We start from the raw sequence: 17,942 nt of genomic DNA on the forward strand, positions 1-17,942 counted from the left end.
CCTGTATTTCTTCCTCTTGTCTGATTGCTCTAGCTAGGACTTCCAGTACTATATTGAATAGAAGTGGTGAAAGTTGGGGGTGTTCCAAGATGGCCGAATAGGAACAGCTCTGATCATGCAGCTCCCAGCATGATCAACACAGAAGATGGGGATTTCTGCATTTCCAACTGAGGTACCTCGTTCATCTCATTGGGACTGGTTGGACAGTGGGTGTAGCCCATGGAGGGTGAGCTGAAGCAGGGCAGGGTATCACCTCACCCGGGAAGTGCAAGGGGTCAGGGGATTCCCCTTTCCTCACCAAGGGAAGGGTGACAGACTACCTGGAAAAACGGGACACTCCCGCCCAAATACTGTGCTTTTCCCAAGGTCTTAGCAACCAGCAGACAAGGTGATTCTCTTCCATGCCTGGCTCAGTGGCTCCCATGCCCACGGAGCCTTGCTCACTGCTAGCATGGCAGTCTGAAATTGATCTGCAAGATGGCAGCCTGGCTGGGGGAGGGGCATCCGCTATTGCTGAGGCTTGAGCAGGTAAACAAAGCAGCCAGGGAGCTCAAACTGAATGGAGCCCACCGCAGCTCAACAAGGCCTACTGCCTCTAGACTCCTCCTCTGTGGGCAGGGCATAGCTGAACAAAAGGCAGCAGACAACTTCTGCAGACTTAAACGTCCCAGTCTGACAGCTCTGAAGAGAGCAGTTGTTCTCCCAGCATGGCGTTTGAGCTCTGAGAACAGACAGACTGTCTCCTCAAGTGGGTCCCTGACCCCCGTGCAGCCTAACTGGGAGAGATCTCCCAGTACGGGCCGACAGACACCTCATATAGGTGGCTACCCCTCTGGGACGAAGCTTCCAGAGGAAGGATCAGGCAGCAATATTTTCCATTCTGCAATATTTGCTGTTCTGCAGCCTCTGCTGGTGATACCCAGGCAAACATGGTCTGGAGTGGAACTCCAGCAAACTGCAACAGACCTGCAGCTGAGGGACCTGACTGTTAGAAGGAAAACTAACAAACAGAAAGGAATAGCATCAACATCATCAAAAAGGTCATCTACACCAAAACCCCATTTGTAGGTCACCAACATCAAAGACCAAAGGTAGGTAAAACCACAAAGATGGGGAGAAACCAAAGCAGAAAAGCTGAAAATTCTAAAAATCGAGAACCTCTTCTCCTCCAAAGGATCGCAGCTCCTTGCCAGCAATGGAACAAAGCTGGGTGGAGAATGACTTTGACGAGTTGACAGAAGTAGGCTTCAGAAGGTCGGTAATAACAAACCTCTCCGAGCTAAAGAAGGATGTTTGAACCCATCGCAAGGAAGCTAAAAACCTTGAAAAAAGATTAGATGAATGGCTAACTAGAATAAACAGTATAGACAAGATCTTAAATGACCTGATGGAGCTGAAAACCATGGCACGAGAACTTTGTGACCCATGCACAAGCTTCAATAGCCAATTTGATCAAGTGGAAGAAAGACTGTCAGTGGCTGAAGATCAAATTAATGAAATAAAGCAAGAAGAGAAGTTTAGAGAAAAAAGAGTAAAAAGAAATGAACAAAACCTCCAAGAAATATGGAACTATGTGAAAAGACCAAATCTACATTTGATTGGTGTACCTGAAAGTGATGGGGAGAATGGAACCAAGTAGGAAAACACTCTTCAGGATATTATCCAGGAGAACTTCCCCAACAGAGCAAGGTAGGCCAGCATAGCAAGGTAGGCCAACATTCCAATTCAGGAAATACAGAGAACACCACAAAGATACTCCTTGAGAAGAGCAACCCCAAGACACATAATTGTCAGATTCACCAAGGTTGAAATGAAGGAAAAAGTGTTTAGGACAGCCAGAGACAAAGGTTGGGTTATCCACAAAGGGGAGCCCATCAGACTAACAGCAGATCACTCAGCAGAAACCTTACAAGCCAGAAGAGAGTGGGGGTCAATATTCAACATTCTTAAAGAAAAGAATTTTCAACCCAGAATTTCATATCCAGCCAAACTAAGCTTCATAAGTGAAGGAGAAATAAAATACTTTACAGACAAGCAAACGCTGAGAGACTTTGTCACTACCAGGCCTGCCTTACAAGAGCTCCTGAAGGAAGCACTAAACTTGGAAAGAAACAATTGGTACCAGCCACGGCAAAAACAGGCCGAATTGTAAAGACCATCAATGCTATGAAGAAACTGCATCAATTAATGGGCAAAATAACCAGTGAACATCATAATGACAGGATCAAATTCACACATAACAATATTAACTTTAAATGTAAATGGGCTAAATGCACCAATTAAAAGACACAGACTGTCAAATTGGATAAAGAGTCAAGACCCATCGGTGTGCTGTATTCAGGAGACCCATCTCACGTGCAAAGACGCACATAGGCTCAAAATAAAGGAATGGAGGAAGATCTACCAAGCAAATGGAAAGCAAAAAAAAAAGCAGGGGTTGCAATCCTAGTCTCCAGTAAAACAGACTTTAAACCAACACAGATGAAAAGAGACAAAGAAGGCCATTACATAATGGTAAAGGGATCAATTCAACAAGAAGAGCTAACTATCCTAAATATATATGCACCCAATACAGGAGCACCCATATTCATAAACCAAGTCCTAGAGACCTACAAAGAGACTTAGACTCCCACACAATAATAATGGGAGACTTTAACACCCCACTGTCAATATTAGACAGATCAATGAGACAGAAGGTTAACAAGGATATCCAGGACCTGAACTCAGCTCTGCAACAAGCAGACCTAATAGACATCTACAGAATTCTCCACCCCAAGTCAATAGAATATACATTCTTCTCAGTACCACATCGCACTTATTCTAAAATTGACCACATAATTGGAAGTAAAGCACTCCTCAGCAAATGTAAAAGAACAGAAATCACAACAAACTATCTCTCACATCACAGTGCAATGAAATTAGAACTCAGGACTAAGAAACTCACTCAAAACTGCACAACTACATGGAAACTGAACAACTTGCTCCTGACTGACTACTGGGTAAATAACAAAATGAAGGCAGAAATAAAAATGTTCTTTGAAACCAATGAGAACAAAGACACAACGTACCAGAATCTCTGGGACACATTTAAAGCAGTGTATAGAGGGACATTTACAGCACTAAATGCCCACAAGAGAAAGCAGGAAAGATCTAAAATTGACACTCTAACATCACAATTAAAAGAACTAGAGAAGAAAGAGCAAACAAATTCAAAAGCTAGCAGAAGGCAAGAAATAACTAAGATCAGAACAGAACTGAAAGATATAGAGACACAAAAAAAATCCTCGAAAAAAATCAATGAATCTGGGAGCTGGTTTTTTGAAAAGATCAACAAAATTGATAGACCTCTAGCAAGACTAATAAAGAAGAAAAGAGAGAAGAATCAAATAGACGCAATAAAAAATGACAAAGGGGATATCACCACTGATCCCACAGAAATACAAACTACCATCATAGAATACTATAAACACCTCTAGTCAAATAAACTAGAAAATCCAGAAGAAATGGATAAATTCTGGGACACATACACCCTCCCAAGACTAAACCAGGAAGAAGTTGAATCTCTGAATAGACCAATAACAGGGTCTGAAATTGAGGCAATAATTAATAGCTTGCCAACCAAAAAAGGTCCAGGACCAGATGGATTCACGGCCAGATTCTACCAGAGGTACAAAGAGGAGCTGGTACCATCCCTTCTGAAACTATTCCAATCAATAGAAAAAGAGGGAGTCCTCCCTAACTCATTTTATGAGGCCAACATCATCCTGATACCAAAGCCTGACAGAGACACAACAAAAAAAGAGAATTTTAGACCAATATCCCTGATGAACATCAATATGAAAATCCTCAATAAAATACTGGCAAACTGAATCCAGCAGCACATCAAAAAGCTTATCCACCACAATCAAGTTGGCTTCATCCCTGGGATGCAAGGCTGGTTGAACATGTGCAAATCAATAAACGTAATCCATCACATAAACAGAACCAATGACAAGAAACCACATGATTATCTCAATAGATGCAGAAAAGGCCTTTGACAAAATTCAACAGCCATTCATGCTAAAAACTCTTAATAAACTAGGTATTGATGGAACGTATCTCAAAACAATAAGAGCTATTTATGACAAACCCACAGCCAATATCATACTGAATGGGCAAAAACTGGAAGCATTCCCTTTGAAAACTGGCACAAGACATGGATGCCCTCTCTCACCACTCCTATTCAACATAGTATTGGAAGTTCTGGCTATGGCAATCAGGCAAGAGAAAGAAATAAAGGGTATTCATTTAGGAAAAGAGGAAGTCAAATTGTCCCTGTTTGCAGATGACATGATTGCATATTTAGAAAACCCCATCATCTCAGCCAAAAATCTCCTTAAGTTGATAAACAACTTCAGCAAAGTCTCAGGATACAAAATCAATGTACAAAAATCACAAGCATTCCTATACACCATTAACAGACAAACAGAGAGCCAAATCATGAGTGAACTCCCATTCACGATTGCTATGAAGAGAATAAAATACCTAGGAATCCAACTTATAAGGGATGTGAAGGACCTCTTCAAGGAGAACTACAAACTACTGCTCAAGGAAATAAAAGAGGACACAAACAAATGGAAGAATATTCCATGCTCATGGAAAGGAAGAATCAATATTGTGAAAATGGCCACATCGCCCAAAGTAATTTATAGATTCAATGCCATCCCCATCAAGCTACCAATGTCTTTCTTCACAGAATTGGAAAAAACTACTTTAAAGTTCATATGGAACCAAAAAAGAGCCCGCATTGCAAACACAATCCTAAGCAAAAAGAACAAAGCTGGAGGCATCACGCTATCTGACTTCAAAGTATACTACAAGGCTACAGTAACCAAAAGAGCATAGTACTGGTACAAAAACAGAGATATAGACCAATGGAACAGAACAGAGGCCTCAGAAATAACACCACACATCTACAACCATCTGATCTTTGACAAACCTGACAAAAACAAGAAATGGAGAAAGGATTCCCTATTTAATAAATGGTACTGGGAAAGTTGGCTAACTATATGCAGAAAGCTGAAACTGGATCCCTTCCTTACACCTTATACAAAGATTAATTCAAGATGGATTAAAGACTTAAATGATAGACCTAAAACCATAAAAACCCTAGAAGAAAACCTAGGCAATACCATTCAGGACATAGGCTTGGGCAAGTACTTCATGACTAAAACACCAAAAGCAATGGCAACAAAAGCCAAAATAGGCAAATGGAATCTGATTAAACTAAACAGCTTCTGCACGGCAAAAGAAAGTACCATCAGAGTGAACAGGTAACCTACAGAATGGGAGAAAATTTTTACAATCTACCCATCTGACAAAGGGCTAATATCCAGAATCTGCAAAGAACGCAAACAAATTTACAAGAAGAAAACAACCCTATCAAAAAGTGGGCAAAGGATATGAACAGACACTTCTCAAAAGAAGACATCTGTGCATCTAACAGACACATGAAAAAATGCTCATCATCACTGGTCATCAGAGAAATGCAAATCAAAACCACAGTGAGATACCATCTCACACCAGTTAGAATGGCAATCATTAAAAAGTCAGGAAACAACAGATGCTGGAGAGGATGTGGAGAAATAGGAACACTTTTACACTGTTGGTGGGACTGTAAACTAGTTCAACCATTGTGAAAGACAGTGTGGTGTTTCCTCAAGGATCTAGAACTAGAATTACCATTTGACTCAGCAATCCCATTACTGGGTATATACCCAAAGGATTATAAATCATGCTACTATAAAGACACATGCACACGTATGTTTATTGTGGCACTATTCACAATAGCAAAGACTTGGAACCAACCCAAATGTCCATCAATGATAGACTGGATTAAGAAAATGTGGCACATATACACCATGGAATACTATGCAGCCATAAAAAAGGATGAGTTCATGTCCTTTGCAGGGACATAGATGAAGCTGGAAACCATCATTCTCCGCAAACTGTCACAAGGAGAGAAAATCAAACGCTGCATGTTCTCAGTCATAGGTGGGAATTGAATAATGAGATCACTTGGACACAGGAAGGGGAACATCACACACCGGGGCCTGTCATGGGGTGGGGGACTGGGGGAGGGATAGCATTAGGAGAAATACCTAAGGTAAATGATGAGTTGATGGCTGCAGCAAACCAGCATGGCACATGTATACCCATTTGTCAAGCCTGCGCGTTGTGCACATGTACTCTAGAACTTAAAGTTAATTTTTAAACAAAAAGGAGAAGAAGAAGTAATGGTGAAAGTGGGCACCCTTATCTTGTTCCAGTTCTCAGGGGGAAGATTTCAACTTTTCCCTATTCAGTATAATGTTGGCTGTGGGTTTCTCATAGATGGCTTTTATTATCTTCAGGTGTAACCCTTCTATGTCAATTTTGCTGAGGGTTTTAATCACAAGGGATGCTGGATTTTGTCAAATGCTTTTTCTGCATCTGTTGAGATGATAATAAGATTTTTGTTTTTAATTCTGTTTATGTGATGTATCACATTTATTGACTTGTGTATATTAAGCCATCCCTGATTCTTTGGTATGAAATCCACTTGATCATGGTATATATTATTTTTTTGATATGCTGTTGGATTTGGTTGGCTAGTATCTTGTTGAGGATTTTTGCATCTGTGTTCATCTGGGATATTGGGCTGTAGTTTTCCTATTATGTCCTTTCCTGGTTTTGGAATTAGCATGATACTGGCTTCACAGAATGACTTAGGGAGAATTTCCTCTTTCGTTATCTTTTGGAATAGTTTCAGTAAGATTGGTATCAATTCTTCTTTGAATGTCTGACAGAATTCAGCTGTGAATCCATCTGGTCCTGGACTTTTTTCGTTGGCAACTTTTTTTTTTATTACTGTTCCAATTTGTTTACTTGTTATTGGTCTGTTCAGAGTTTCTATTTCTTCCTGATTTAATCTAGGATAGCTGTATATTTCCAGGAATTTATTCATCTCTAGATTTTCTAGTTTCTGTGAGTAAAGGTGTTCATAGTAGACTTGAATAATCTTTTGTATTTCTGTGGTATCAGTTGTAATATCTCCCATTTCATTTCTAATTGAGTTTGTTTGGATCTGCTCTCTTCTTTTCTTTGTTAGTCTCACTAATGGTCTATCAATTTTGTTTATCTTTTCAAAGAACCAGCTTTTTGTTCCGTTTATCTTTTGTATTTTTTTTTTTTTGTCAATTTCATTTAGTCCTGCTCTGGTCTTGGTTATTTCTTTTCTTCTGCTGGGTTTGGGTTTGGGTTGTTCTTGTTTCTCTAGTTCCTTGAGGTGTGACCTTGGAGTGTCTATTTGCGCTCTTTCAGACTTTTTGATGTAGGCATTTAATGCTGTGAACTTTCCTGTTAACACTGCTTTTACTGTATTCCAGAGGTTTTGATAACTTATGTGACTACTTATCATTCAGCTCAAATAACTTATTAATTTCCATCTTGATTTCATTGTTGAACCAAAGATTATTCAAGAGCAGATTTTATTTAATTTATTTCCATGTATTTGTATAGTTTTGAGGGTTGCTTTTGAAGTTAATTTCCAATTTTATTCCACTGTATTCTGAGAGAATACTTGATATAATTTTGATTTTCTTAAATTTATTGAGACTTGTTTTGTGATCTGTCTATCTTGGAGAATGTTCTGTGTGCTGAGGAAAAGAATGCATATTCTGCAATTATTAGGTAGAATGTTCTGTAAATATCTTTTAAGTCCATTTGTTCTAGGGTATAGATTAAGTCCATTGTTTCTATGTTGGCTTTCTGTCTTGATGACCTGTCTAGTGCTGTCAGTGGATTATTGAAGTCCTCCACTGTTATTGTGTTGCCATCTATCTCATTTCTTAGGTCTAGTAGTAATTGTTTCATAAATTTGGGAGCTCCAGTGTTGGGTGCTTATGTATTTGGGATTGTGATATTTTCCTATTGGACTAGTCCTTTTATCATTATATAATGTTCTTCTTTGTCTCTTTTATAACAGTTGTTGCTTTAAAGTCTCTTGTCTCTGATATAGGAATAGTTACTCCTGCTTGCTTTTGGTTTCCATTTGTGTGGAATATCTTTTCCCACCCCTTTACCTTAAGTTTATATGAGTCCTTATGAGTTAGGTGAGTCTCTTGAAGGCGGCGGATACTTAGTGAATTTTTATCCATTCTACCATTCTGCCATTCTGCATCTATTAAGTGAAGCATTTAGGCCACTTACATTCAATATTAGTATTGAGATGTGAGGTACTGTTCTACTCATCATGTTAGTTGTTGCCTTAAAAAACCCTGTTTTTTTACCTATTATTGTTTTATAGGTCCTGTGAGAGTTATACTTTAAGGAGGTTCTATTTTGGTGTATTTCAACGTTTTAAGATTTTGAACTCCTTTTAGCATTTCTTATAGTGCTGGCTTAGTAGTGGTGAATTCTCTCAGCCTTTGTCTGAAAAAGACTTTATCTCTTCTTCATTTATGAAGCTTAGTTTTGCTGGATTCAAAACTCTTGGCTGACAATTATTTTGTTTCAGGAGGCTAAAACTGGGACTTCAATCCCTTCTGGCTTGTAAGGTTTCTGCTGAGAAGTCTGCTGTTAATCTTACTGGTTTTCCTCTATAGGTTATCTGATGCTTTTGTCTCACATCTCTTAAGATTCTTTCCTTCATCTTGACTTTAGATAACCTGATGACTATGTGCCTAGGTGATGATCTTTTTCTGATGAATTTCCCAGGTGTTCTTTCAGCTTATTGTATTTGAATTTCTATATCTCTAGCAAGGCCAGGGAATTTTTCCTCAATTATTCCCTCCAATAAGTTTTCCAAACTTTTAGATTTCTCTTTTTCCTCAGGAATGCTGATCACTTTTAGGTTTGGCTGTTTAATGTAATCCCCAATTTCTTGGAAACTTCATTGATTTTTAAAAATTCTTCTTTCTGTGTCTTTGTCTGATTGGGTTAATTCAAAATCCTGGTCTTCCAGCTCTAAAGTTCTTTCTTCTACTTGTTCTACTCTACTGTTGACACTTTCCAGTGCATTTTGTATTTCCCTAAGTGTGTCTTTCATTTCCAGAAGTTGTGAATGTTTTTTCTTTATGATATCTATTTATCTGGAGAAATTTTCATCCATACCCTGTATTAGTTAAAAATCTCTTTAAGTTGGCTTTCACTTTTCTGTGCTATCTCCTTGAGTAGCTTAATAATCAACCTTCTGAATTCTTTATCTGGTAATTCAGAGATTTCTTTTTGGTTTGGATCCATTGCTGGGGAACTAGTGTGACCTTTTGGGGAAGTCATAGAACTCCATTTTGTCATATTACCAGAATTACTTTTCTGGTTCCTTCTCATTTGGGTAGACTATTTCAGTGGAGAGGTTTGAAACTCAAGGCCTGCTGTTCAGATTCTCTTGTCCCACAGAGTGATCCCTTGATGTGGTGATTTTCCTATTCCCCTAGGGATGGGGCTTTCTGAGATCTGGACTGCAGTTATTGTTACCGCTCTTCTGGGTCTAGCCACCCAGTAGGGTTACCAGGCTCTGGGCTGGTGCTGGGGGATGTCTGCAAAGAGTCCTGTTATGTGATTGATCTGTCTTCAGGTCTTCCAGCTGTGGATACAAGTACCTGCTCTGGTAGAGGTGGCAGAAAACTGAAGGGGACTCTGTGGTTGTAGATGTGTTTAGTGTGCTGGATTTTTTGAATGCTGGTTATGCTAGCAGTGAAGTTGTCATGTGGACACACTCAGGACCTCTGGTTAGCCAGGATGTTGCAGGCAGTGGAATTAGGTGTTGTATTCTCCTTCCTGGATTCATAGTTATTCTGTCATGAGTTGCTGTAATGGCCTGAATTGGTTGGCCTCCAGCCAGGAGGTGGTACTTTCAAGAGAGTGCCAGCTGTGGTAGCAGTAGGGTTCCCTAAGCTTGCTCTAAGATGGCCAGGGTAAGTATTTGGTTTTTCAGGTGGTGGGCAGGGCCCTAAAGTTCCCAAGAGTTTCTATATTTTGTGTTTGGCTACCAGGGTAGGTGGGGAAATACCCTTAGGTGGGGGCAGAATTAGGTGAGTCTGGGCTCAGACTCTTCTTGGGTGGGGCTTGTTGTGTCCCCTGTAGGGGATGTGGGGGTGTTTCTCAGGCTAATGGGGTTATGTTCCAGAGGGGCTCTTGGTCACCTCTGCTGTGTCATATAGTTTGCCAGGGAAGTGGGGGATGGCTGGTAACAAAAGGCCTCCCTCATCTCCCATGCAGTTGGCAGAGCTAGTGTTGCTCCCATGGTGCCTGGCTCAGACCTTGCCCCAGGCTGTGAACTACCCCACAGAGAAAGAAGGCATAGCCTTTGGACCTTGCCCCTCCCCATCTGCTCACCCTGTTGCCAACTCCTGTGTTCCTACACTCGTACCTGCAGCAGCTCCCACTCATCCCCCAGACTCCACTTGAGAAAATTTGTGCCCATTTGAAACCACTACCAGTTTCAGTTGGGAGTTTCCTTTGCACTGTGACCTCTCGTTAATACCACTGGCTGCCTTCCCTAAGGGCCCATGTGAGTTTTACTCGGGGAAGGCTTCCCTGGGCTCAAGCTAGTGGGAGTGCCTTCAAGGCACTTCCTGCTGCTACTTCTATTTTTATGTTCCATGTGACTCCCTAAATCAATTTCATTTCTAGATAAGGTTAAATCATTCTCCTGGGATCTGTATTTTCAGATTCCCCAGTGGGGATGTGTGTTTGGAGGCAGGTTTGCCCCCCTCACACTTTGAAAACTCACAGTTTTTTGCCTGTTTCATGGAATTTGCAGTGGTGTCACAGTTCTTTCAAAGTATGTATGAATTCTTTTGGTTTTCCTGGTATGTTTCTGCAGTGATTCTTGGAGCAAAAGATTACAGTGTGAGTCTCCACATACTGTTCTGTCTGTCTATGTGGGAATTGCACATTAGCCCTGTTTCCTATCTACCATCTCCCCCACATCTCCCAAAGGCTAGTAATTTTTGCACATTGATTTTGTAACCTGAAACTGCTGAAATTATTATTATTTCTTTTCTTCTACTAATTTTGGGTCTGGTTTGTTCTTGCTTTTCTAGTTTTTTAAGATGCATCATTAGATTGTTTGATGTTTTTCCTCTTTTTTGGTATAGACCCTTATAAACTTCCATCTTAGGACTCCTTTTTCTGTATTCCGTAGGTTTTGATATGTTGTGTTTCCATTATAATTTATTTCAACACATTTTTCAATTTCCTTAATTCCTTCATTGACCCACTGGTTATTCAGGAGCATACTATTTAATTACCATATATTTGTATAGTTTCATAAATTCCTCTAGCTATTGATTTCTAGGTTTATTCTATTGTGGTCAGAGAAGATGCTTGATATTGTTTCATTTGTTTCTTGAATGTTTTAAGACTTGTTTTGTGACCAAACATATGGTATATCCTTGAGAATGATCCATGTGCTGAGAAAAAGAGTGTGCATTCTGCAGCTCTTGGATCTAATTTTCTGTAAATATCTATTAGATCCATGTGGTGTATAGTGCATATTAAGACTGATGTTTCTTTATTGCTTTTCTGCCTGGAAGTTTGTCCAGTGCTGAAAGTGGGATGTTCATGTCTCCACATTATTATTGTATTGGGTCCTATATCTCTCTTTAGCTCTAATAATATTTGCTTTATATATCTGGATGCTACAGTGTTGGGTGCATGTATATTGTTATATTCTTTTGCTGAATTGGCCTCTTTATCATTATACAGTGATCTTCTTTGTCTCTTCTTACACTTTTTGTCTTGAAATCTATTTTGTGTGATATAAATATAGCTACTGCTCCATTTACTTCTGCTCCTCTGTTCTTTGGTTTTCATTAGCATGGCATATCTTTTTCCATCCTTTCATTTTCAGTATATGTATATATTTATAGGTGAATTGTGTTTCTTGTAGGCAACAGATAAGTGGTTCTTGTTTTTTCATCCACTCAGCCACTTTATGTCTTTTGATTGGAGAGTATAGTCCATTTACATTTATTATTGATGAGTAAGGACTTACTCTTGCCATTTTGTAATTTGTTTTCCAGTTGTTTTGTGGTATTCCTTTTTTTTTCCTTCTTGTCTTCCTTTAGTGATTTTCTCTGGTAATATAATTTACTTCCTTGCTTTTTAATTTTTGTGTATTTGGTGTATGTTTCTTGGTTTGAAGTTACAATGAGACTTGCAACTACTATCTTATAACCCATTATTTTGAGCTGATACCAACTTAACACTATTTGTCATAAACAAACAAGCACAAAAAACTAATAAAAATTATATGCCTTAACTTTATCCCTCCACTTTTTAACATTTTGTTGTTCCTATTTATATCTTATTGTACTGTCATTGTCTTGAAAAGTTGTTGTAGTTGTTATTTTTGATTGGTTCATCATTTAGTCTTTCTACTTAGGATAAGAGTAGTTTATACAACCCAGTTACAGTCTTATAATATTCTGTGTTTTTCTATGTACTTACTATTACCAGTGAGTTTTGTACCTTCACGTAATTAGTTATTGCTCATTAACATCCTCTTCTTTCTGAAGTACTCCCTTTAGCATTTCTTATAGGACAGATCTGGTGTTGATGAAATCCTTCAGCTTTTTTTGTCTGAGAAAGTCTTCATTTCTCCTTCATGTCTGAAAAGTTTTTCATAAGATATATTATTCTAGGGCAAAAGTTATTTTCCTTCAACCCTTTAAATATGTCATGCCACTGTCTCCTGGCCTGTAAGGTTTCCACTGAGAAGTCTGCAGCCAGATGTATGGGAGCTCCATTGTATGATATTTGTTTCTTTTCTCTTGCTGCTTTTAAGATCCTTTCTTTATCCTTGATCCTTGGGAGTTTGATTATTAAACAACTTGAGGTAGTCTTCTTTGGGTTAAATCTGCTTGATATTCTACAGCCTTCTTGTACTTGGATATTTAATATCTTTCTCTAGGTTTGGGAAGTTTTCTGTTGTTATCCTTTTGAATAAACTTTCTACCCCTATCTCTTTCTCTACCTTCTCTTTAAGACAAATAACTCTTAGATTTGCCCTTTTGAGGCTATTTATTAGGTTCTGTAGGCATGTTTCATTGTTTTTTATTCTTTTTTTGGTCTCCTCTGAGGGTGTATTTTCAAATAATTTGTCTTTAAGTTCACTAATTTTTTTCTTCTGCTTGATTCATTCTGCTATTAAAGGACTCTGATGCATTGTTCAGTGTGCCAATTGCATTTTTCTGCTCCAGAATTTCTGCTTGATTCTTTTTATTTCAATCTCTTTGTGAAATCTAGCTGGTAGAATTCTGAATTCCATCTCTGTGTTATCTTGAATTTGAGTTTCCTCAACACAGCTATTTTGAATTTTCTGTCTTAAAGGTAACATATTTATGTTTCTCCAGGATTGCTCCCTGGTGCCTTATTTAGTTCATTTGGTGAGGTCATGCTTTCCTGGATTATCTTTATACGTGTAGATGTCTAGGCATTGAGGAGTTAGGTATTTATTATAGTTTTAACTGTCTGGGCTTCTTTGTACCAGTACTTGTTGAGAAGATTTTTCAGATATTTGAAAGGACTTGGGTGTTGAGATCTAAGCTGTATCTGCTTTAGGGGGCACCTCATGCTTAGTAACTCTATAGTTCTTGAAGACTCATAGAGGTACCACCTTGATGGTCTTGGACAAGATCTGGGAGAATTCTCTGTATTACCAGGCAGAGATTCTTGTTCTCTTGCCTTACTTTTTCCCAAGCAAACTGTGTCTCTCTCTTTCAGTTCTGAGCCACCTAAATCTGGGTGTGGAGTGACACATGCACCCCTGCAGCCACCACCACTATGACTCGCTGGGTCAGACCTGAAGCCAGCACAGTAGTGGGTCTCGCCCAAGGCCTGCTGAACCACTCCCTGGCTATTGCCTATGTTTGCTCAAGGCCTTGTGGCTTTACAATCACAGGTAGCAAAGCCAGCCAGGCTTGTGTCCAGGTTGGTGAATCCCCCCAGGCCCCAGATGGGTCTAGAGGTGCCATCTGGGGTCAGAGACTAGAGTCAAAATCCTTAGAAGTCTACCTGGTATTCTATTGTATTGTGGCTGAGCTGGCCGTCAAGCCACAGGATGGCAGTCCTTCCCATTCTTCCCTCCTCTTTACAAAGGCAGAAAAGCTTCATCCTCTAGCTACCACCATTACAGGCCATGGGGAGTTCTACCAGACTGCCACTGATGTTCCCTTAAGACCCAAGGGCTCTTCAGTCAGCTTGTGGTGAATGCTGTCTTTCCTGGGACCCACCCTTCAGAGCAATGGGCTCCCTTCTGGCCCAGGGTGGGTCCAGAATGCCATCCAAGAGTCAAGTCTTTGAATCGGGGACCCCAAGAGCCCCCCTGGTGCTCTACTCCCCTGTGGTCAAGCTGGTACCTGAAGCCAGCAAGTTTCAGAGGCTCACCCAAGGCCCTCAACATAGTACCTGGGCATCACTGCTGGTTATTCAGGACCCAAAGGCTCTTCAGTTAGCATGTGATCAGTGCTGCCAGGACTGGGTTCTTCCCTTCAAGGCAGCAGATTCCTTTCTGCCCCAGGGTGTTTCTGGAAATGTCATTTAGGAACTAGGGCTTGGAACAGGGGCCTCATGACTCTGACCAGTGCCCTATTCTGCTGTGGGATCAAAGATACAAGACACAGTCCCCTCCACTCTTCTCTCTCCTCTCCTCAAGTGAAAGGAAGGGCTGTCTTTTGGAGCCATGAGTTGTGCAGCCTGGGGTTAGGGGAGGGGTGATGCCAGCACTTTCTTAGCTACCCCTGCTGGTGTCTCAGTAGTCACATGCCCCCAAGTCCACCCAGTTCAGCACTACCACTCGCCTAAGAGTTCAGTCCTTATGGCCTAGACAGCCTTTCAAATTTACTTAGAGACCCAGAGCCCTTTAGCCCATCATGGCAATTGACCTCTGGGGATTAGTGATTCCCCTCTGGCTAGGGCTGGTCCAAATGCTTCCTCTGTGGGTGGATATAAGCTGAGTTTGGTCTGGTTTTTCTTTCTGGTCTAACAGACAGCCTTGAGTTCATCAATGCCTCACACTTGCTATGCTCTCCCTCTCCCCAGCACCCAGAAATACTCTCCACACCATGCTGCACTGCTGCGGATGAGGGAAGGGTGGTGTCGGGGCTTCAAGACTGTTTTTCCTACCTCTTCAGTGCCTCTTTCAGTGATATGAAGTTAAAACCAGGTACTATGAGTGCTCACCTGATTTGTGGTTCTTATGGAGGTGCTTTGCTTGTGTATATAGTTGTTAACTTGGATTCCTTGCAAGTGGGACAATAGGTGGAGCCTTGTGTTCTGCCATCTTGCTTCCCATTTTATGATGAGAAATATGGTGGTTACAAAGGTTAAATAACTTGCCCAAGGTCACAATATCTGGTGGAGCCGGGCCTTAAACCCAGATGGGTGTTGTAAAGTTACAGCTCTACCTCCTATAAGGATAATGTTAAGCTAAGTAGGCTCCTAAAATACTCATTAAATAAACATTCTGCAAAAGTTAGTTCTCTTCTCTTCTTTCTATGTTGTGTCTCCTATAACACTTTGGTCAGAAGTAAATGTCTAAAAAAAAGAGTCAAAAAAAGGTGGACTAGAAGATGGGGTGAAGGTGTAGAGGGCAGGGAACTGGTACAAATCACTGGAGCCCGGAAGTCTGGAAAAGGACCCAGTGCAACTCCCATGTAAAGATTTTTAGCCTGTCTTCTACTGCTGAGGACTTGAAAATAAGGTCTTCACAGGACCCAAACCTACTCATGGTAACCCTGTCTATAAATATTGATTGATTTCCAGAAAACACTAATTTTTTTTAGAATGTATCTATGTATGTGTGTGTGTATATATATGTATATGGAATATAATAAATAATATCATATATAGTATTATATATTTATAAATTTGGATATCATATAGGAGTGGCCCTTTATTTTTTTAAACTCATTTACAGCGGATTTGTTGTTCTGGCTGCCCAGTATACCCTTCCTGTATTGAGAATTCCCCATACCCTGGCACCTTGTGCTTAAGTGTGGTCATGTGGTCTCAGTACAACCTTATAGGTTGTTGTAGTAGCACCTTATAGGTGTTCCTGCCAGAACTGAATCTTGAGAGGCTGGTCAGCTGGTGGTAATTTGCAGCAGAGTGGTAGCACAGAGAGCATGTCCAGGGCAGTGAAATGCAACAGCACCAGTGGAGAAGATTTAGAGGCAGCGATACCCATAGTGCTTGTAGCGCCCATGATGCTGTGCTGAGCAAACAGATCCTGTGGTAGGATCATGGCTCTGCCTTGTTCCCCAGCTAATATACTTTTGATACATACCTTTTAGGCTTAAGTTTCCCAGAGTCGGTGTCTGTTTTTTTTAATGCCCCAAATATCACATTGATTTTAGCAATTGTCAAAGCAAGGTTGGGATATCAAATAGCTATTCCAAATTGGACCTGGGTTTGGATATCATTTATGGAAATAATGCTCTTTGCTCTCTAGATATATGGGCAGGAAGAAAACAGTCAGAATCAATAATCAAACCAGTTCTGACTGCTGGCTCTGTATGGCTGTTGGTTTCTTGGTTTATTTCTTATTTTATCTAAAGCCAGGTCACACTATCCAGGTGGAATGTTCATAAAAACCAAAATGTGAACATTTTCTTTAAGGTCAATGTAATTTACAGTCTGTCCAGAGAAGCTTTTAGAGATGTAGAATGTGACTGTAATTCACAATGCACTCTCATTACCCTTCCCTCCTATTAGAAATTGATTTTGGCACAGTTCCTTCAGGTGGAAAGCGACTCTGTCAGCAATTGCTGTTTCTCTTTTCACACGTTGGGGTTCCCCCCCACAAAAGTATTAAAGTCTCTTTAGTGTTCCTTTAGGAGAGATTAAATACAGTTATCACCAACATTTGGAGTTTCATATCTGCCTGCTATTTCTACTGTGCTTTGCTTTGTAGGCAATTAGCAATCATGTGGAGTGGAAGATCTTTTCCTAAAATTACCTGAGCTTGGCTACTCTGTGTGCTGGTTAACCCTGAAGGAAAATGCTGCCAGCAAGGCATTTAGCCCTGGCTGTGGCTGACAGCATGTGTCTTCCTCTCTCCCTACACCTGTGGATCTCCTTGTCACTTTAAGAACAGCTAACACTAACAGGGCCACCAAACTATTTATGACACCTTGCAGCTTGACACTCAACAGGTCCAGAGAACATGGCCTTCTTCAATAGATAAGTTGCAGCTGACAAAGACGGTAGTCAGCTTATCTTTGTATGTGGCCAATGGAGTTCCTGTAACCTTAGGGTATTGGGTAGTGCCTCTTAATAGTGCCCATGGTGCTCACTTTTTTTTTTTTTTTTTTAAACAGAGTTTCTCTCTTCTTGCTCAGGCTGGAGTGCACTGGCACAATCTCGGCTCACTGCAACCTCCGCCTCCCAGGTTCAAGCGATTCTCTCACCTCAGCTTCCCGAGTAGCTGGGATTACAGGCGCCTGCCAGCACACCCAGCTAATTTTTGCATTTTTAGTAGAGATGAGGTTTCACCATGTTGGTCAGGTTGGTCTCGAACTCCTGACCTCAGGTGATTGCCCGCCTCGGCCTCCCAAAGTGCTGGGATTATAGGTGTTAGCCACTGCGCCCGGCCAGTGCTCACTTCTTAATACAATGCTTTTTAACCTGTTTAAATTCATGCCCCTTTGGTTAAATGTGAAAATTCTGCCCCATATATTAAACACTACATCTTTCACAGGTTTCCAGACATCAAGTAGATATTAAGTTTAATTTTCTTTATACATATTATTCATTTTTAAAGTTTCCAAATATGAAAGCATATTGACTATGCTTTTGAAAAATGCAGTAGGCTTTCCAGAGATTTGGGTCAACCTGACTAGGAAGGAGGCTCCTTATTAATAGTTACAGATTATGGCAAAACTGAAGAGGGGTGGATCCAACAGCCATTCTGAACC

At 40.4% G+C, this 17,942-nt stretch overlaps 1 long non-coding RNA gene across 1 annotated transcript in view; it reads left to right on the top strand.

Annotated features, from left to right (window-relative positions):
- Positions 1–17,942, top strand: part of LOC101127946 (uncharacterized) — a 54,579-nt gene that overhangs the window by 14,488 nt on the left and 22,149 nt on the right. The gene's annotated exons all lie outside the window — the stretch shown is intronic.

This window comes from Gorilla gorilla, chromosome 2 (assembly GCF_029281585.2).
Source record: "Gorilla gorilla gorilla isolate KB3781 chromosome 2, NHGRI_mGorGor1-v2.1_pri, whole genome shotgun sequence".
In the NCBI taxonomy this organism is placed as follows: domain Eukaryota; kingdom Metazoa; phylum Chordata; class Mammalia; order Primates; family Hominidae; genus Gorilla; species Gorilla gorilla.